The sequence below is a fragment of the Ceratotherium simum genome, chromosome 36, assembly GCF_057802395.1.
Source record: "Ceratotherium simum simum isolate JZ-2026a chromosome 36, ASM5780239v1, whole genome shotgun sequence".
Taxonomy (NCBI): domain Eukaryota; kingdom Metazoa; phylum Chordata; class Mammalia; order Perissodactyla; family Rhinocerotidae; genus Ceratotherium; species Ceratotherium simum.
Window position 1 is genome coordinate 14,379,162 of NC_141935.1, and position 22,656 is coordinate 14,401,817.

The following is a 22,656-nucleotide window of genomic DNA, read 5'->3' on the forward strand; positions in this document are numbered from 1 at the left end:
AAGGTAATTTTTTGTTTACGCAGACAGGAGCAGCTCAGGGAAAGCTTCACGTCTTAGCAGACTCTGGTCTGCATTAACGAGGGAAGGACCTCAGTTATATTACAGACTCACAGGCTAAGAAACTGCAACCTTGAGAAAGGCATTTGTCTGAAATTTATTTGTGAAGCAAGGATTGTATTTTCAAACTGGGAGGGATTACCAAATTCAAAGTCTTGTTTTATAGATAAAGAAATTGAAGACCGGATTGAGGAAGGAATTGACCAGGGACGCTGATGTTCTGATCACAAAGCCTCGGGTAGAACCCAGCCCCCAAGCTTCCAGTGATCCAGCCACTGAATAGCCAGTGACAAGAAGCATCAGCCCTGGCTACCTAACAGGGTTCTGTGGGGTAAAATGTGAGTGAAGTCTAAAAGCACCTAAGGGATTATTCATTCCTTGGCTTGGAGTGAAGAGTTGTTACTTTCTGCCTAAAATCGGGTTGCGTTGTAGATCTACTTGTTTCGTTTTCTGACACTTTCGCCTTTTCTTTTTGGCATTAAGTCAGTGTTAACACTTGTTTGTTTCAGAGCTGAAGTTTGGCACATTTCTCTGGTCAACAGTGACATCTGGTGGACACCTAAAAAATCTCTGCGTTTGCTTACAATTGAAAGTTCTAGGACCACGTGAGCCTGCGAGAAGCATCACACAGCAAGGGCAGGTTAAACAACATTAGAGAGACTCCATCCTTGCCATGGTATGGGAGATCAAGAAAACAGAAAGAGGATTATAAAATAAGTCTTAGTAATAAACAAGAGAGCTTCCAAGTAGCTAGAAACCGCCCAAGGAAGTAATTTTTTTTATTGATGTCATAATAGTTTATAACATTGTGAGATTCCAGTTGTACATTATTATTTGTCAGTCACCATACAAATGCGCCCCTTCACCCCTTGCGCCCACCCCCCAACTCCCTTTCCCCTGGTTAACACCAAACTGTTCTCTCTGTCCATGTGTTAGTTTATATTCCACGTATGAGAGAAGTCATACAGTGTTTTTCTTTCTCTGTCTGGCTTATTTGACTTAACATAATACCCTCCAGGTCCATCCATGTTGTTGCAATTAGGAGGGAGTTCCTAAGACAGTATGTTTAATTTATGGAATAAATAAATGAAAGGTATATTTTATCCTTTTCTTCTTTACTCTTGTCACTATTGAAGCAGATAGCAAAAGAAGGGGCACCTTTGGAAAAACAAAACAGCAACCACGACAATAAGAACAAAAAGAGATTCTTGTCAATGTCTAGTTTTGAGATTCAAAAAGTCTAAACACTTGTGTCAGTAAAGAGGATTTAGACAAAAATGTGAAAGAATGGTCCAGAATAAGACAAGGAAAGAGTTTGTCTGGTGGGCGGGCGGGAGCAGGGGAGGCTTCTGGGAACTGCAGAGAGAGTGGAGGAGATGGATGGATGAGTTCAACAGGTTTGGCTGCTCCATGCCTTCACAGCTTCCGGGGAGGCGGACTCAGTCGGGATGGCCCCCTCGCATGCCTCACCAGGTGATGCCACAGAGATTTGCAGAAATTCTTTTGTACTAGCAGTTAGGTAGCAGCAGATTGTTCCTGTACTTACAGGAGTACATGAGAACACGTATCTGAAAGGTCAGGGAAGCAGGACCAAGAGAACGATGACCGTGGCTATCTCAGTGGATGTCAGCAGGGACTGATGACATCAAAGATGAGATGGTCCCCTCTTCCTACCTCCCCACCACAGTGGTACTAAGTAAACTGTGATGGTTAATTTTATGTGTCAACTTGGCTAGGTCACGGTACCCAGATATTTGGTTAAACATTATTCTAGACATTTCTATGAAGGTGTTTTTTAGATGAAATTAACATTTAAATCAGTAGACTTTGAGTAAAGCAGATTACCTTCCATAATGTGGGTGGGCCTCACCCAATCAGTTGAAGGCCTTAATAGAAAAAGACTGAAGTTCGCAGAAGAGAGAGAATTCTGCCAGCAGACTGCCTTCAGACTGAGCTATAACCATTCCCTAGGTCTCCAGCCTGTCAGCCTACTCTACAGGTTTTGAACTTGCACTTCCACAATCATGTGAACCAATTCCTAAAAAGAAATATCTCTCTAGATAGAGCTAGAGATAGAGACACACACACACACATCCTAGTGTTCTACTGGTTCTATTTCTCTGGAGAACCCTGATTAATACATAAAGACTAGACACAACAAAGTATAAATATATGTTAGGGGAAAGAGGTAAATTGATAGGAAGATTCTGTTACTCCTGGTGGAATGGAGGATCTAAATAGGAATTAAGTTGTGATGTAAAAATAATTTTTTTGTACATATCTGCTGCGTTGATGAGGAAGGAGAGTAACAGGGGAAATGTGCTTTTATGTTGGAATAAGTGACTCCAGGGCAGAACAGCCAAGTGCTTGTTAATTTTTCTCTTCTTTTGTAGCACTGATTTGTCAGATTCATCAGCAGCATTGTTTTTAAAAATTGTGTTGAAATGTCATTTCTCATTAAAGGAAATATACAATGCAAAAGTGATACATAAATTTCTAATACTTGAACCAAAAATTGTCTTTAACTGCATGTCGGAGTGACTACAATACATCTTAATTCATCCCAAAATATGAACCTTTAGAGTACATTGTTACCAGATATGAGATCTGCTTTTTTAATAAGAGGATAAGCTAGTTATCACTTTGATGTGAAAATTCTCATTTGAGAAGTTCCTTCTTTTTCCCACATGGCTGTTGACTCATCTAGGAATAATATTTTGACAATTTTTAATTCATCTGTGCTTTATTTTTAGGTTTTATGTTATAAAGTCTTCTCGCTATCTTTGATTGGTTTGTTACTGGTTTTTTCCTAATTAATTTTTGACACAACCCAGGAAATTTTTTTCCAAAGTAAAATGTTTTTATTTAAAAATATCCTTTCACTGATAATTCAAAGACAGTCACCCTAAATGCATGCTTAGTTTATATATGGGTTTATCAGAGAAGAGCTTATATTAGCTTTTAAAACAAAAAATATCTCTATCAGCAAGATACTGCCCACGAGAAATACCCTGTCATTTTGATATAATGCACCTATTTGTTGCATCTATCTGGGAATAAACCGAGTGAATAGATTTGGCCTGTGGAATGCTTGAGCAGTGAGTTACCTAAAGAAACAGGTCAATAGCAATACACAAGCTATTGTGACAAAAGTCACAAACTGACTGACTAAGACGTTGTAAAGAGTGTCAGGGAACACTCTGCCAGGGGTAATGTAATACATGCTCACACTTCAGAAATACTGGATGAGATCCTTTGAAATATTTTACTAGAAAAAACTTTAGGCATTTTTCTTTTTATCTACTGAGAAGATGACAAGATATTATATCATCTCAGGCGTTGAATAACATTAAAATTTTCTTTTTTTTTGGTAAGGAAGATTGGCCTGGAGCTAACATCTGTGCCAATCTTCCTCTATTTTTTGTATGTGGGACGCTGCCACAGCATGGCTTGATGAGCAGTATGTAGGGCCGCTCCTGGGATCCAAACCCACGAACTCTGGGCCACCAAAGCAGAGCACGAGAACTTAACAACTGCGGCACCAGGCCGTCCCACAATGGTAAAATTTTTAAACCATTTTCATATGCTTCGTACTTGATGCCCATCCATCTTGATATCTAGAAATCTTTAAAGTGTATCTCGAATTGAAAACAGATAATGACCCTAGCTTAAAAAGAAACCAAGATATTTACCTCTATCTATATCTATAAAAATGTTAATTTAGGCTTGACATCCATATGAAATAAGTGCCCAATAATCAAATACGCAGTGGAGAAGACTGGCTATCTTGAAAGTTTTAATGGTTTTATTGTTTGGGGTTTTCAGAAACCTATCTTAGTCTTGTTTTTAGTTATCTTTGAGCTGATTTAATTTCCATGAGGTCTAGAGCATATCAAATCCATCACTGGATCTGCCAGAGAAGCTAGCAGATCCCTATCCCAGCCTGTCCCCAGGTGAGGGTCAAAACACTTCTCATCAGGTCTCTCTCCCTGCTCAGAGTGGCTTGGAAGTTAAGTCTTAGTGCTGGAGTCTAATTTGTGGAACCCTCCTCCCAATGACACAAATTGTCTTCCCTTGATGCTCAAAGCAAAAGGGATGACCAAATCATCTTGGTCTCAAAATATAAGCCGTGTTTTGCTATACTTTAACAGAAAGGGTGCATCTGTGAGGATGCCATACCACAGTAGTGGGTATGTAGACACTGATGGCTGTGCTCCCGTCATGTCTGGTAGGTCCCATATTTTTCCTCCCATTGATAATGTGCATCCATATGATCACTCTGTTTCTGTTTCTATTTTTTTTTCCATCATCCTTGAATGAAGCCCAAGAAGAACTTGCCAAAGGCCAGGCTCCATGGCCCTTTCCTGAAGTCTAATGGTAACTATTTTACCTACAGAAATGCTCTGCAAAAGATCACTTCTATTAAAGACTCACCCAAAGTTTTAGCCAAGGGTTACTTCTTCTAGAGAATAGACAACAAAGTGAAGACAGACAAGATTTAACTATAAACTAACTCATTAGGTAGCAGAGATCCTCACAGGCCAGCATGAAAAGGGGTCTGCCTTCTCACTAGGAGGGGATTGGGGAGACTACAACTTTCCCAGCCCATTTCTCCAATGACGAGCTGAGCCATTGAAGAACCAGAAAGAAAGAGTTGGTTTAAAAGAAATAACATTTAGAAAGTCCTGTGCCTGTCTTCAAGTGTCCTTCCCATTATTCTGGTTGTTACCATAACATGCCTTCCATGCCTACCCTTACATTCTAAGGCAAGCCTGGAGGGCTAATATGGATTGGAAGTCCTCTCCTTCATCTCTAACATCACGCAGAGGAAGACTCACCAGGGTAAGAGGGCATGGGGCAGAACTTTGGCCAGTTGCTTCCCTCCAGCTGCCCCATAGAACTGATCCCACATTGAGAAGGAAAGTACCAAGTTGGATATGACAAGGTTACTAGAGGAGGGGATAAAGGAAAAGAGCATCTTCAGAACTGAGAACTGAGTTCAGGTCTTGTGATGCTTGTTCAGTCATTGGCTCTTCATTCTGGAGAGAAAACAGTACAACCAGATCAGATTAGTAAAGGTGAACTTCAGGTGCATCAAGATGCTCACACTGAACTTGCTGCAATTGTCTAGATGTGCTTGTGAACTTGAAAGTAGAGCTGCATGTCCAGTGCATTAGGGGCACCATTTTATCAATGGAAACAACTCTTAAGTATGTTTTGTAGATGCACAACTATGACTTTGGGGCACACACTGAAATCAGGAACTAACAATATAAATTAATTACCCTCATTACATAGTGAACATTGTTCAAGGAGCTGAGAAGGATGAAAAGAAATGTAAGTGGAGATCTGCCCTTCAGAAAATTAAAATTCTTGAGGAAATGAACAAAGAGTTCCAAAATGGGTAAATTGAATAATTCCACAACACCACTGTGGAGTTGGGGTGAGGGTGTTGAAAGCAATGGATATATCTGAAAATGCAGTGATATAGGATGTAATAAATCATTCCTAATAGTGCAGAAAACATTTTCAGGAAGAATTCAAGTTGGAAATAATTATTTGCCTGACAAAAAGCATCAATATACGTAAAGTTTCTCACCACACTTGCAAACACTTTAGCGTATATTTTAAGTGAGCACATTGGAAGAGAATGAGCCTTATTTAATATTTTTGTTATCAACCAAGATACATGTATAACAGCTTACCCAATGGGAATTTGGGCCCCATATTTTGTTTTAGCAATTGCTTCATTTATTTATTTTTCTATCCATCAATGTGTTTATTTTAAGCCTTAGTGCTACCATTTAAAATTCACTTCCTGCTTTTTGTCCCCAGCAATAGATTGTCCATCTTATTTTGGGGGCACAATCCTGTTGTTGTGGGAAGGGCCCGTAAAGTGGTCCCTTGTAAAAATGGGTCCATTGTCCTTTGTGGTGGTGTTGGGATGGGAAATTTTGCCTCCATGTTCCCCTCAGCTATCTTATAGGTTTCCTGAGGCAGATGGAGTCTTGCACTAACCTGCCCCCGTAGCCTGGTTATGGCTGTAAAACCAGATTCAGGCTTAGTGCCGGGGGAACTATCATGGGGGCAGCATTTGCAGGCAGTGGTTTTGGTGGAACAGCTGAATCCTCCTGCTCTCTCCCCTGCAAGCAGAAGACGAGCCATGAGGAAGACTGATTCTTGGACCAGAGTAAGCAAATCCTGTGGGATCGTGGAAATTTGGGCAATGGGAAGCCCTATGGTATTAAAAGTTCATTATAATTTTAACAGTAAAGGAAATAAGGTCTTGTTCTGTACTCCAAGCTAGTAAAAGAGAGCATATTGGTTATATTTTAACATGTATCAAAGTTGATTGCAAAACAATTTGGAACATGAAATAGTAGTGGTAACTATCACATGTGTAATGCTTGGCTAAAGCAGGCCTGCCTTCTAAATATTTCATAAGCATATAGACACATGCTTAATCCTCGCAAAAATACTATGACGTGGAAAAAACATGGCGCAGAATTGAGAGCAGGGTCTGGTATACTTGATGACCATTTGTCTTTCCCAGGTGACTAGCCCTGACCCTGATTGCTGTCTTGCTTGCTATGAATGAAAGGTCAAAAGCCACAGCAAGAAATGAAGGAGGATAGATGCAGGGGCAGAAATTCATCGTCTTAAAATGGATTAAGCCTATCGCCTCCTGTGACTGGCACAGTAGCATTGTTGTTATGAAGAACAGCATTGTCCTCAGCTGAGGGACGTTGACCCTATATTCCCACTGCCTTTTCTCCACCAGCTATATAAGCTGGGTTTGCAGATATGTCCAAATTCTAGTGTTTGTCATACCCAGGGTTTTGTTTAATTTAGAATGACAAATAATCAAAAGTTGACAGAAACAAGCAATGCTCCGTTCAAAAATGTAATATTTCTGGACTTTGTTAAAGAAACATCAGGGGAAATTGACGCCCATAAAGATTTACCTGTATTAATATAGGAGGATTTCTTTCTAACTCTGGAAAAATAATAGTTATTTGAGTTATGGCTGGATAATGGAGACTATTGAAGCAGGGAGTCCTCTTACAGTTAACACTCATTAATCATTTTTATAATTAAAAATATATTTCTCAAGTCAGTCTATTTCTCATATTTAAAGAATATCAGAATAAAACTTTCCAGATACCCAATATGGGAAGTTATTTTTAAAGAACAACTGAAAAAATAATAATAGATTTTTTTTTTTTTTTTTTTTGCTGAGGGAGATTTGCCCTGAGCTAACATCTGTTGCCAATCTTCCCGTATTTTGTATATGGGACGCTGCCACAGCATGGCTTGATGAGTGGTATAAGTCTGTGCCCGGGATCCGAACCCACAAACCTCGGGCTGCCAAAGCAGAGCACACCGAACTTAACCACTACACCACTACACCCTGATAACATTATTTTTAATGGCTGAATATTATTTCATTTTATAGCTGTGCTACACTTTCGTACTTATCTTATAGATATGCTATAACCTAATACTAATCCTCTTTTAAATGCCATTGGAAGCATTTCAAACTGTATTATAACAATAATGAAATAAGCTTCCTTGGAGATAGTTATATTTACATTTATCCACTGATATTTTAAATATAAATTTCCAGAGTAGACTTTCATGTTAAATACATTTGCCCATATTGAATTTGAATACAGAATGCTAAACAGTTCTTCAATTGAAACACTTAGCTCTCTCAGTGGATGGAAGTCACAGATATCTTGAATATAGTCATTTGAAAAACTTGCTAATCCTACAGATGGCAAACTCTTATTTATGAAATTGAACATCTCCCGTATTTATTGACCATTTGTATTTTTTCTTTTCTCAATTGTCGGCTCACGTTATTTGCCCATGTTTTTATTGATATAATCTATTTTCCCTTTGATTTATGGGCTCTATTTTTTATGCTGTGAAATTTTTTCTAACTTCTCATTAGTCTTTTAATTTTCAAAGGGTGTTGTGCTTTGTTTTTACTATGCAAAGTACTTACTTCTAATGGGATTTGGAAAGTTGCTAAGATTTTATGCCTACCTTTTAAGGGTTATGGCCAGATGGCACTGTTGTCTTTAGAGATAGTGAAGACTATGAGATCTAAAAAGTTGACCTATACCTTTATTGTTGTGACTAGAAAATAAACTCTTTTAAAAAACCAAGGAGAATATTTTCCAAATTACTCCCTAAGAGAGAATCAAATATTTCATTTTTATTTTAGTAATAAATATCCCAATACTCAGGCAATGTTCTATCACCTACCCACACAGGTTATATATTCTTTTATACACTCAACTTCTGGCATTTTCTCGATTTAATTTATCATCCTTAACTTATAATAATTATATAAGCCAGGTGAACACTAACCCCTAAGGTTTTCTTTTCCGCTCTTGCTGAGAGGATCTTAATTAGCTATTTGACTTATCCAAGAGTAGACAGCTGTACAGCCTCTATTAATGAGCTCTGAGTGACCAAGAGCAGCGCTTCTTCCTCTGATGGGGAGGTCTCCTGCAGAGCTGCTGTGTGTCCTTATTCCCTATTCACAGTAGAGCCAGTCTCAACTCTCTTCAATCTGGTAACTAACTAACCCCCACAAGTGTCTCAGCAGTTCTCAATATTGCCTATTAATTGGAATTATCTGGGGAGTGCATAAAAATTTTCCTGATCTCCTCATTCCGTTACCAGAAATTCTGATTTAATTGATCTAAAGTGGGACCCTAGCATCAGAATGGTTTTAAAAGCACTCCAGGTGATTCAAATTTTCATCCAGCATTGAGAACCATACCTATGGATTTTTTGGGGGTTTTTTTTTTATATTTATTTTTCCCCCAAAGCCCCAGTAGATAGTTGTATGTCATAGCTGCACATCCTTCCTGTTGCTGCATGTGGGACACGGCCTCAACATGGCCAGAGAAGCGGTGCGTCAGTGCGTGCCCGGGATCCGAACCCCGGCCACCAGCAGCGGAGCGCGCGCACTTAACCGCTAAGCCACGGGGCCAGCCCAGAACCATACCTATGTTAACTCATTTCTCCCTTCCCTTTTATCAATAGGCCATCCATATCATGCAATTTGTCTTCCACAACAGACCTGTCAATGTAAAATGACTCCAGCATGACTTAGCTTGCTAACTGCTTACTTTTTAAAATATTCTTTTATCTTTTGAGTAATTTTAAATATAAAATGAAGATAGTTTATAATTATTAAGTGAAGAGTATCCCTTCAAATTCAAGTCAGATATTTGGATTTGATTAACTCAGCACTCATAGTCTTATAGACTCAGAAAAATTCATAAATATATCTAAAAGGGATCCTGAGATCATCTAATTATACTTTTTATTTTACATATAATGAATCTAAGACCCAGAATTAGGTGATTGTTCACAATGCTATCCAGCTGTTATATATTAGATTTAGTCCTATAACAGCAATATGTACTATATTAGTTATCAAATGCAGCATAAGAAATTAGTCTAAAACATAGCAACCAAAAAAAAAAAAAAAAAACAAGACACACACACACACACTTACCATCTCGTACACCACATATAGTTTCTTTGGGTCATGAATTCAGGAGTAGCATAGCTAGTTATTTCTGGTTCCCTGCATTCCATGAGGTTGTAATCAAGATGTTGATCTGGGCTACAGTCATCTGAAGGCTTGACTGGGGCTGGAGGATCTGCTTCCAAGATGGCTCACTGACATGGCTGCAGCCAGAAGGTTTCAGTTCCTTGTCACAGGGATCTTTCATAGAGTTGTTTTAGTATCCTCACGACTTGGCAGCTCGCTTACTCCCAGAGCTCATAAGAGAACAAAATGAGAGCTGCAACCTATTTTATGAAATAGCTTTGGAAGCCATAGTCCATCCTACTTGCAATATTCTATTAGTTACACAAGACATTTCTATTCACTGTAGGAGGGGAGTACACAAGAACATGAATGTCAAGAAGTGAGAGGGACCAGCCAGTGGCGTAGCAATTAAGTTCATGCGCTCTGCTTCAGTGGCCTGGGGTTCACAGATTCGGATCCCAGGTGCAGACTGATGCATGCTATGGCAGTGTCCCATATAAAGTAGAGGGAGATGGGCACAGATGTTAGCCCAGGGACAATCTTCCTCAGCGAAAAAAGGAGGACTGGCAACAGATGTTAGCTCAGGGCTAGTCTTCCTTACCAAAAAAAAAAAAGAAGTGAGAATCCATTGCCATCTTGGAAGCTGCCTACCACAGTTATCTTGACACATCATCCTTCAATTTTAGCTCAGAAGTAAATCATAAATTTTAGGTCTTTGGCAGTCCTTTACAATTCAGGAACGTTTTTACCACCAATAACATGACAGTTCATGTCTTATTCACACTTGATATTTCATTATTTGACAATGTGTCATCTAGTAACATGTTGAGAAAATAGAGCTTTAAAAATAAAGTTTCAGGGGCCAGCCCAGTGACATAGTGGTTAAGTTTGCACATTCCGCTTCAGTGACCTGGGGTTTGGGCTTTGCATCCCGGGCACAGACCTACACATTGCTCATCAAGCCATGCTGTGGCAGCATCCCACATATAAAGGAGAGGAAGACTGGCACAGATGTTAGCTCAGGGAGAATCTTCCACAAGCAAAAAGAGAAAGATTGGCAACAGGTGTTACCACAGGGCAAATCTTCCTCAATAACAATTAAAAAAACAGTGATATTTAAAATCAGTCCTTAAGTAATGTATAATTTCAAGAAAGGTGAAATTTACAAATTTTTTTTCTTTTTTTTGGCTTGAGGTAGATTAGCCCTGAGCTAACATCTGTGCCAATCTTCCTCTATTTTTTTTTTTGTATGTGGGACACTGCCACAGCACGGCTTGATGAGCAGTGTATAGGTCCACGCCGGAGATCCAAACCCACAAACCCTGGGCCGCCGAAGCAGAGCACACGAACTTAACCACGACACCACTGGGCCGGCCCCATACAATTATTGATAGAATGATTCATTTCTCATATCCCCTACCACTAAAAGTATTTGCTGTTCCCTGAAAAATAAACGTAAGAACTTACACCATGTGAATGTCTTATTGCTTATATGATCATTAATAGCTTATTGAAACAGGACCTTAATAACTACTCTTACAATTTTAAGGTATATTAAACTACTCAGGTAATTGTGAACTAATGATAATAGACATTATGTTATTACTAAAAGTAAGGCAGAATTAAGGACTTTCCAGTTCTTGAGCCAAAATCTACCCTCTGATGAGTTTAATATAGTTAATTAGGCAAATGCCAGGAGCATATATTTTCACATGATGCTAAAAAGAAGCATAGCTTTAAATGGCTTTAATGGCAAAATCCTAAAAGACTTCAGGGTAAGTATGTCATTATAAGAAAGAGTGGTACAGTTGCGTCTGCCTATGAGCTGTGTCTCAATGCATTTTTATTCAAGTTTCTGAGTCCTATCAGCCTTAACATGTCTCTCTTCATGGAATACTTTTAGTTATTCATTAATTAACTAATAGCCCACTTTATTCCCAAAAGTGTCTGAAGTTAAGCATGTCCTTCTGCATTCTACATATGGTTTGTACGGATATGTGTATGTGGTGGCAGTATTTGTCCATTTGCGTGTCTCTAATGGCTATGCCTCTGTTCCTCTTTGTCTACATTTCTCTAGGTCTATCTGTGTCTTGCTGAGTTAAACAATTTATTTTTACTCATCAGTAAACTTCCACCTCATCTCATTCCAAAGAGGATTTGAGGCAGCTGCATTACCGGACATGCACAACTTTCCATTTGTCGTGTGTGACTCTACCTCTGTATCTCTGCTTTTGTCTTTTCTCTCTTTTTCCTGCCCCATTCCAGGACACCAATAACCCTATATTTAACCATCAATTCTTTTTTTATAATCTTCATTAAGAACTTTGTCTCGTTATTCATCGTATGAACTTCCATGTAGTCTCATCATCGGTTCTGCCATCACTTCCCAAAACTTTGACTATCCTTTTAGTGACTCCAGGGTACTTTAGCACCCCCACTGAGTCTCAGCTATATCACGACTACGCTTTGCAGAAACATGCTTCTTAAACTGCAGATCACAGCCTCTATCCCCAAGCTATTCGAAGATCTATCGCTGAAGTCGAGAAGTAAGTCTATTCCCAAAGCAAATCTGTCCACAGTGGTGGTGGTTTATGGGTCATGCCCTTGCGCGTCACCATTTAATGAGGCCAGGAAACAATGGGCACTCATTACAGACGCTGCGGCCATGCCTTTGCTTTACGTAAAGCCGATACCCGCGGATAGTGCTAATTGAGCTGGTAATCGAATCCACGAATTGAGGTCTTATTCAACCTTGAGATCTAAGTATCTGACGAATACTGAAATGTGAACCAAATTTTCTGATAACACATTTTAAGGAAAAGAATTTAGATTAAATGGTCAGATTGATCGAAACCCTCTTCCATGAGCTATGGAAATAAGATTTCTGAAAATAAAAGATGGGGAAAGAGCAGTTAATATTTTTAAAGACACCTTTGGCTTCAATCTCCTACTCCGACTGAATTACTTTTGTTTATGGGTAGCATTATGTGGCAGATTAAAGATGGTAGTAAATTTTTTGGCATTTCTTTCATAGAGAAATAGACCCTAAATCTCCTCTCCTTTAATCTGGCTTGGCTTTAGTGACTAGCTTGACCAACAGAATGCAGTGGAATAAAAAGATGAGATTTCTGGGGCTAAGATATAAATAGCCTTCAGTTTCCTCCTAGCTTTCTTGGAACTTTGTCTCTGAAAGCCCTGATCCACCCTGTAAGAAGTTAGACCAGTATGAGACTACTGTGTTGGAAGAGACCACGTGAAGGTACTCTGGAAAAACATCCCAATTGAGCCCTGCTTTCCAGCCTCCCTACCAAGGTGCCAGACGTGTGAATTAAGCCATACTGGGCCCTCCAGTCTAGTCCATCTGCCAGTTGAATGCTAATAAGTGATCTCCATGAATTGATGCACATAGAGGAGAAGAATCAACTGAGCATGCCTAACTTCCTGACAGAGTCGTGTGATACAATAAAATGGTTGTTTTAAGCCAACTAAGTCTTGGGATATTTTATTTTGCAGAAGTACATTGCTGGAACACCTTACTATCCTACTTAGGCTCTCTCCGTCCCAGACTTATAAGTGGAATTTTAACTCCTTTCTTGATTTCCAAACAACACAAGCATCCAACACTCACACATCCAACTTTCCTTCCTAGGTGCAATCCTGGTGCTAGCTAGAGAGACAGAATGGAGATAGATATTAACCCCACTACAGACACTCAACATGGTTTATGCTTATGACTTTTTCAATACCAAGTTCTATGAAAGACATACTTGGTCCTACTGTGATATTTGAGAGCTACTTTAACCTATCAATCTCTCTACTACTATACCTCTTTATGATCACTGTTTGTTGCTTTGGGCCTATATATTAACTGGGTTCCTTCTAGTCATCAAATAAAAATTCTGTACTTCAGAAGCAACTTGAAAAAAAAGGTACTGTAGTGAGTTTCATACAGTATAGACAATAAATATGCCCTTATAGATTGACTGAATCTTTAACACAAGCATCTCTTTCAGTAATTCCTCATTTCCCTGTCTGTGTTTCAGGAGCAGAGCAACAGAACATAAGGATAATGTGATAATGGAGAGCAGGAGGGTTCTGCCACGTTCCACTACGAGAGATCATTCCCTGTTACTGAAAGATTAGATAATTTCAAGAAAGGAATTCCCTAGAGGTTACTTTTCAAACATGGTACTTATTATTTTTTTTTAATAACTGACAACAGGAAAAAAATTAGCTGGAGACTACAGACATGACAGAGCACATTCCATGGGACGAATCTCTTCATGTGTAATATACACTGATGGAAAATATATGCGTTTCTCTAGGAATGTACGTACATATTTTGTTGTGGAAAAAATCTCTTTCCCCTCAGGGCCTCAGGTTCCCAGGGGACTCTAATAGATACCTCCGCGAGCAACATTCAAATCTATTAATTCGTGGAGTTCTACTCCAGAGGGTGACGTTCACACAGACATTTAATTGTGCCCCCTTGAAATATACAAGCCAGAAGTATTTACTCCTCCAGATACTTCCTCCTTGTGTGTCTCACCTCCCCATCTATTCTCTTCTATCTATTCTTTTTCATTACCTTTTGAAATAAGCTAATAGCTCTCAACCTGTGCTCAGAAAAACTACTTTCATTCTCTGCTTTGGTAGGTCCTGACTGTTTTTGGAGTAGATTGAGATAATTTTTCTTACCAAAAGCACTGGTAGGAAAAACTGAGTCAATATTCTGGGAAATGTACTTTTCAGCTCAAACATTCCAGTTATCATTTACCTAGTGCAGGGTGAGGGTGGGGAGATTCTAAAGCTCCAAGCTTTAGGAAGTGCTGTAGCTAGTTGAGTTGAGCAACCCATGACTTCCTTTATCCTCTCTGAAGTTCACCCCAACTAGAAATAGTTAACCAAAGGGTTAAACACGTGGAGACATTTCCTCCAGAGCAAAAGAAATAATGGAGCCAACACTCCCCATGTTGTTAGCACCACCCAAATGCCACCAAAACTGATGTCATTGAATTTATCTGCATTTCATGGCTGCTTTTCCATCTCAGATTTGAGGTTGGCAAGAAAGATAAGTTATCAGGGAACCTAATTATCATTGAGATAATAAATTAGAGGAATCCATCTAGCCACTGCTGAAGCTTGGCTCATAATGAACCTCTCTGAATTGCATGATGCCAAAACGAAATGCCAGGAGACTAGATTCTGTTTCAGAGCTGGGAACCTCCCACTAACGGTAAACAGTTGATTGTTGGAGTGTTTCCAAGTCATCGGACTCTGAATCCTATTTGTAAGAGTATGAGAAGGTGGTGAGGTAGATGGAAGGCAAGATCCCTCTTTCCTTTCTCTCTCTTTATCTTTCTATCTCAAACACACACACACACACACACACACACACACACACACAGGGTTAGTTCTAAGGTCCTCTCCTTCCTCAGATAACTAAAGTCAACATGGAATGTTCTCAAGAACAAAGAGTAATAGTCACTGATTTTGTCCAGGATTCCGTACCAAGTGGTACAACATCCTTATACAGTCTAATTTCCTCTAGTTCCACACTAAATTTCAATGCCTGTCGAGACACACTGGACACATTGCTGAGTAGTTCTCTTCCTTAATCCCATACCACAGCTCAGAGTTGGGCTAAGTTTCCTTTCCCCATTTTTCTGCCTCCACTTAGAATAGTGACTCAGCTGGTGACACAGAAGCACTCTGGGTGCAGCCTCAGAGTGTTGACCATATCTCCATGAGGAGGAGACCTACACATTTAAAGTGTCAAATTACTCTATCTTCTTTCATGGGGAGTATTTTATTGACTTGGGTATAGAACAGGCAGGAACAATAGATCTACATGCTAATTCCTGTCACTGTAAATAATACTTAAACCACAGTCTGCCTTTGCAGATATTCATCATGACGCAATGGTGAGAACATGGATTGTCAGGTTTCCCAAGATGGTCTTTGTCTAGGTCCACTACCCCAGCCCTGTGCATAAAGTGGCCCTCCATCTCCCTCCCCAGGATGGGCACTTGAGTTTATGGTATTTCATCTCCATCTTTCACTACTCTTTCCCTAGTTTTTGCCTCATAATGTCTTTATTTGTCAAACAAACATACCTATTATCTCATCTACCTTTTATAACTGATCGTAATGCTACATTAAAACTACTATCAGAATCATTAAAATTTCTAGCTTTCTCTAGGTCTGGGAGGGTTTATTATTCAAATATTCCCTGAGGGGAAATATTTTTATTCATTCAAGGAAATTTAGGAGAAGCAGAATCAGTCTCATATTAGAAAGAAAACAGCTAATTTTTCCTAATGGGTCAATTGAAGGTCTTAATAAATATTAACTCTGAATATGATATATATCAGAGGTCTGATCTCCACTTACTTCTCTGCCTAAAATTATGTTTATTTTTCTCTTCGTTACTAGACAAAGGGCCTGAATACTCCCCAAAATTCAAGGGATGAATTGAACCTTCCGGTTGAACCTTCAGTACCATAGAGCAGAACATGGCTGCCAATTTGGAGCCAGGGCCTGTAAGAGGTAATTAAGTTAAAACAAGGTCATTATGGTTGGCCCTCATCCTCTCTGACTGGTGTCCTTATAGGAAAAGGAGATTAGGACACATGAGAGACACCAGGGATGCGCACTCACAGATACAAGGCCATGTGAGGACACAGCAAGACGAAATGCATCTGCAAGCTAAGGAGAGAGGCCTCAGCAGAAACCAAACCTGCCAAAACATTGATCTTGGACTTCCAACCTCCAGAACTGTGAGGAAATAAATTCCTGTTGTTTAAGCCACCCTGTCTGTGGTATTTTGTTATGACAGCCCAAGCAAACTAATATAGGACCTAAGAAAGGGAAAATACTTTCTCTAAAGTTTAGGTCTCTTATAGATGTCTAACATGGGGAAAAAAAAAAAAAAAGATAAGAACTGGGGCCAGCCCTGTGGCCTAGTGGCTAAGTTTGGTGCACTCTGCCTTGGTGGCCCAGGTTCAGTTCCCAGGCACGGACCTACACCACTCATCAGCAGCCATGCTGTGGCGGCGACCCATATACAAAATAGAGGAAGATTGGCACAGATTTTAGCTTAGGGCAAATCTTCCTCAAGCAAAAAGAGGAAGATTGGCAACAGATGTTAGCTCAGAGTGAATCTTCCTCAAAAAAACAAAAAGAGGGGCCTGCCCAGTGGCATAGCAGTTAAGTGCACACGTTCTGCTTTGGCGGCCCTGGATTTTGCAGGTTCGGATCCCAGGTTCACCAACAAACTGCTTGTCAAGCCGTGCTGTGGCAGCATCCCATATAAAGTAGAGGAAGATGGGCACAGATGTTAGCCCAGGGCCAGTTTTCCTCAGCAAAAAGAGAAGAATTGACAACAGATGTTAGCTCAGGGCTGATCTTCCTCACACACACACAAAAAAAGATAATTAATACAACAGAAGTTTTACATTTTTGGTCCTAGTCAACCGATTCCAAGAGAGGGACCCGTTTCCTCACTGAGAGGAACACTTTCTTTCTCTGGAAACTACAACAAGGTCATGGCAAAGAGTCTTAAAATGTAATGTTGTTCTGTCTCTTCTCCTTCCTATCCTGGAAGGATCACTTAAGTACACATTTTCTCTCTTTGATGAAACTTACCTAAAACATTTTACACCCCAAACTCAAACTCATAGCAGCAGCTTTCCCCAAAGGTGCAGATGCTTGAGCAGTTCTCATTCCACTTTCTACCTTAGGATCCTATTAAAACCTTAGGACAGCTTTTCACAATTGACTGGCACTTTTCAGGTAACAAGATTCAATTATGTAAAATAGATGCTAAAGGTCAAACGTGAATTCTGGAATACTTATAATCAATCTCCCTGGGAATAATTGAACCTTGGCTTTATACAGAATTTCTCTATTGCAACAAATCAAAAGTTTTAAGTTTTGATGAATCCTAAAATCATCTTGTATTTTCATAATTCCATTCTCTTACCAATTGCTATTATTATCGTTAGCTTTTTTGTCAATGTTCATATTTTTCACTCTGCTATTACTATCTGCCCTATAAAAATTTGTGCATATTTTTCTTTGATGAATCTTTAAATCCAAAAAGAAAGTACTCTTTACAACTCTTCTAATATGCCAACTTATACTCAGAAAACCTCAGATACATGAGATGCTGTTATCAACTTCCTCCAGTTAACTTCATCTTCTCCAGCCATAAGCCAACCTCTACTAAAATTGAGCATGTAATTGTCAAGCCCATATGTGTTGGGATGGCGACACTGAAATATCTGTCCCTGGGATTATGAGCTGCTTTTAGTTTTCCACTTTTAGCAGAACGAATGGTGAACTCTGAATAATCTCATATACCTCACCTCACAACGAGGCTTTAAATTGGGTCATCATTAATTTAGCCATTTGTCAATAAGGTGCAGGATGAATTTTAGTTTATATAAACTTTGATACAAAAGTCCAATGTAAAAGTAAGATTGTATAATTGTTTCCCCTGTAATAACACATGAAATGCAATGATTTTAGCTGGAGTTTTTTCCATATGTCTTCCCAGTTTCTTGAGAATTTCACCCTTGCAAATCAGTATCTTCTAATCTAAACTCTATTTCAGGACATTAAATTCAGGATTAAGAGAAAGGAAGAAGGGTAGGCGGGAACAGGGGGACCTTGTGCCTCAATTGCTATCACCAACAGAGTGTGTAAGGCGAGACAGTCACAAACAATAAAAACTGTCCATCCCTAGCCTACAATTGATAGGTATTGCCCTAATATTTTTTCTCTCATTAGAGGAATCCCTTACTTAACACTAAGCTTAGCTTTATCAACATATCCAGTAAACTGATGTGAGAGTGGAAACGTCCAGTTGGTGATTTGAGTCCCTATAGGGAATGATGTGCAGAATTGGTCTCCTATGGAGTGTATTCTGGCTTCCAAGTTGCCAAGAAAACGTTAGTTACTGCTGACCTGACAGTATCTGTAGCTTCCTTTGAGAGAATCATTGCTCTGGGCCACAGCTTGGTATGCAGGAGGCCTTTGTTAAAATCACATATTAAGCACTATCGGTCATTATCACTTCGCCATCTGTTAGCTATGTAATTGTTAGATGGGAGTAGAAAGATGGTAGAAAAGGTAAAGTTGTTGCACAGCCTTGGGGGAGGGAGAGGCGTGACCATGTAGCAATCATGGCGACAGCTTGAGAGCGGAGGCTGCCTACTGTTACGGTCCTAAGAGAAAAAGAGAGACTCTTAAAGAGCAGGTGAGAAGACATAAATCAAATATCTGCCAAGAGTAGGCACCAATTGTAAAGTTTATAGTCAAATAATTAATGTGCTGCTTATGATACCACCCACAAACCTGTTTTTCTTGTATTACTAAATCCATTATTTGTTCCATTTCCCGAACTCAATGGCAAACTTGGCAAGAGTGGCTTTCCACAGCCTTCCTCATGAGAACATCCCCTTTCTTAGGAGCTTTTAATGTCATGTAGTTATCTCAGATATAATAGCCAAACTCTAAGCATTATTTCATTTCTCATTATTGTACTCCTTAAATGCCCTATTAAACTCTTCCTCTCCTGCCTCAATATTTATAGCTTCCAAATAATTGTAGATTATTATGCTCTACCAGCTAGCCTAAAATAAGTGCTCAGCTCTGATCTAACGTCTTTCAACAGCTGAGTGTAAATCGTCTTCTTTGTCCATTAACTTTGAGTGGATTTAGAAAACTATGAACTCACATAGGACATAAAAATGAAGGAAATAGTCTGACATATCTAATTGGCCAAACATCTGTCTTTCAGTTTTAGTCTCTTTGCTTCCAGTAAAACTGAGGAGGAATTCATTGCCACCTGGTGAACCTAGCCCTTCCAAACAATGAATTAACACTTTGTTTTCATCAGTCAACTCATTAAAAACTTGTAGGTATGGATATAGTAGTAAAGTAGTCCCTCTTTGAAATGTTATACATTTTGTCTTCCTAAAGATCCCTCAGAAATCTACTTGCCAACAGGGCAGCTGCAGTGTCAAAGTGACACCATCCACTTACCTTGGTCACAGCTGGGACCCTCACAGAAACTGTCAAAGTAGCAACTTGTCAAGATAGTTGTAGAAGTTCCCTGCTGCTACCATGTGTCCTGCCCTAGTTTTCTAGCACAATGAAAGTGTCAGCAATTCCCATCACACCTGAGATAATACGCTTTAAGTTATTCTTTTCTCTTTTTTTTTGTTTTCTATCATGACAAAGACACAATATTCTAATATAAAAGGCCTAGGTTAAATCTATTTGAAAGATAAAAATGGCCACCACTTGGAATCTACTCATTTTAATTGGCTGTGATTAACTGAGGCTTGAGAAGGAGATTTTGAGGAACGTCCCTGTCCCTCACAGCTCGTACTGGAACGGGACCACGAGGGAAAGCAGTGAAGAGTGGCACCCAGTAGCTATGCCCATGCCACTGCTGGCTGTAAGGAAACGGTCATGCCACTCAAATGTTCCTTTTGCTTTCCTCTCCCATTTTTTTAGAGGGCATATTGAATATGCATCAATTGCGCTAACAGCCGCCAAGCTCATGACTGCTTTTGCCTAGAAACAGCAGCATGAGTGGTACTGTTTATATGTTGACTAAAATGGACTTTAGAAATGATCACATACAATCATTTCGTTTTATGGAATTAAAAAATAAAACGAAACTGGGGCTGGCATGGTGGTGTAGTGGTTAAGTTCTCATGCTCCGCTTCTGGGGGCCTGGGGTTCCCAGGTTTGGATCCCGGGCATGGACATACGCACCGCTCCTCAAGCCATGCTGTGGCAGGCGTCGCACATAACGTAGAGGCAGATGGGCACAGATGTCAGCCCAGGGCCAATGTTTCTCAGCAAAAAGGAGGAGGATTGGCAACAGGTGTTAGCTCAGGTCTAATCTTCCTCACCAAAAAAAGAGAAAAAAAACTGAAACTAAGGAGAATTTTCCTGAGGCTACACCATGAATTCACGCCAGGGGTGGGTTAAAAGACTATTGTTTGGTTTTTCCCCCTATAACCCATACTTGATTGTGTTACATAACTGAGTCATACTTCTCCCACAAAAAAATAACTTTCTCTTATAGCACCGTAGAACTGTATAGCTTCTGTGCTGTTGGTTTTTCCTTCTTCCTTTTTTTTTTTATTTTTTTTTGTTGCTGTTGAGGAAGATTGGCCCTGAACTAACATCTGTGCCAATCTTCCTCTACTATGTACGTGGGCTGCCACCTCAACATGGAGGCAGATGTGTGGTGTAGGTCAGTGCCCAGGAACCAAGCTCACCACCTAAGCGGAGCGTACCGAACTTAGCCACTACCCTATGGGGGCAGCCCTCCTTTTGTTTTAAAGGATAGCGAAAATAAAACACTGAAACATATTTGCAAAATCTCTCTAGGCTCACCACAAAGAAGATAAAGATGAGTTACTATGAAGAATACCTTTGTCTCCCAAAGAAATGTCCCAGGCTTGGGAGTTTGGCAGGTGTGGTGGGTGTAGATGGAGAGATTGGATGGATAACACTTTGGCTCCTTCCAACTGTAGCAATTCCAAACCATATAAGAAAGAGAAGGAAAGTTGCAGGTATCATAATATGGAAAATTATCAAATGCCTCATAGTTATTTGTGAAACTGCTGCAGATCTTATGATAACCAACCATATTTACTGCTATAGTTTATTATATACAGCAGAAGCAGCAGTTACAATCTCTCTCTGCTATCCAACTTAGATTCAAGCGAATTGTAGCATGAAATTGGCTATTTAGGACTCAAGTGGCAAATTGAGCTCTGGATCTAGAACCTGAGAGGAAAGGAGTCATTAGTTCTTTCATTGTCGCCTTTTTTTTTGGTCTCTCATTTCTCTTTTATTGTAAACATTTTCAGACTTAAATAAGCAGAAGATACTCAATAAGGCATTCAAGGGTCAAAAGTGTCCACTCTACCCATAGTCTATTGATTCTGTGATTGATCTCAAAATTTAGAGATTATTCAAAGCTTTCCCCATAGAACATGCATATAAAATATTGAAACTAGACACATTTTTCTTCAAGGGTTTATACTATTAAAAAGACATTTTGAAGCTTGAAAGGAACGACATGACCTGTATGTATCTGAGATCCAAACCATCTATAACAACAATTTTTTTTTTTTTAAATCAAGTCAAAGAATTTGTATCCTGTAAATTTAAAATATATACCATCTAAATTTAAAACTAGGATATACGGGATTAACAGGTTGAAGAAGAAGAACTGGAAATGGGAAATGCTCAAAGACTATCAACATCTGAAGTAGTAATAATAATACCTAGCAATTATTAAAGGCAGTATGTATATAACATATATGAGTATCAAGCTAAGCACTTTACATACATTTCTTTCACTTTAATCTTCACAATAACTTTATGAAGCACAGTTCTTATAAAAGATGAGCAAGCTAAGGCCTAGAAAGTTTAAGCAACTTGTCCAAGTATAAAAGTAGTAAACTATACTATCTACCTAGATCTATGATTTCAAAACCCATATACCTCACTTCTAGACTGTTTCTTGTTAAGTTTACCTTCAATTTATTATTTCCATCTTTAGGATAAAACTCCTTTGTAAAAAAAAAAAAAAATCAACTAATGAAATTCGCTTACTCAGGCTTAGTGAACAGCAAAGTTACAACCTGCGTAAAAATATGGAACGCTTCACGAATTTGCGTGTCATCCTTGCGCAGGGGCCATGCTAATCTTCTCTGTATTGTTCCAATTTTAGTATATGTGCTGCCGAAGCGAGCACTATAACAACAATTTTTAATGTTTCGAAAGCAGAAAATCCTTCAGTCAGACTAGAATGAAACGAAGTTTGGCAAACTAATAGCCGCATTGCTTCTCCTTCAGATGCTGCACAGCTGAGGAGGGCAGGATTTTTAAAGAGTGTGCATCAGGTATAGAACAATACAGCAAAAGATGATTGTTTCATTCATAACTGAATTGTTCTTTTTAAATGTATGTTGAAAGTCGTT

The 22,656-nt window shown here is 39.2% G+C and overlaps 1 non-coding gene across 1 annotated transcript; it reads right to left on the minus strand.

Moving 5' to 3' along the window:
• Positions 1–22,323: 22,323 nt before the first annotated feature.
• On the minus strand, positions 22,324–22,430 carry LOC147912350 (U6 spliceosomal RNA). The gene has a single exon (XR_015550043.1). It is a non-coding gene; the product is annotated as a U6 spliceosomal RNA (small nuclear RNA).
• Between the last annotated feature and the right edge of the window lie 226 nt (positions 22,431–22,656).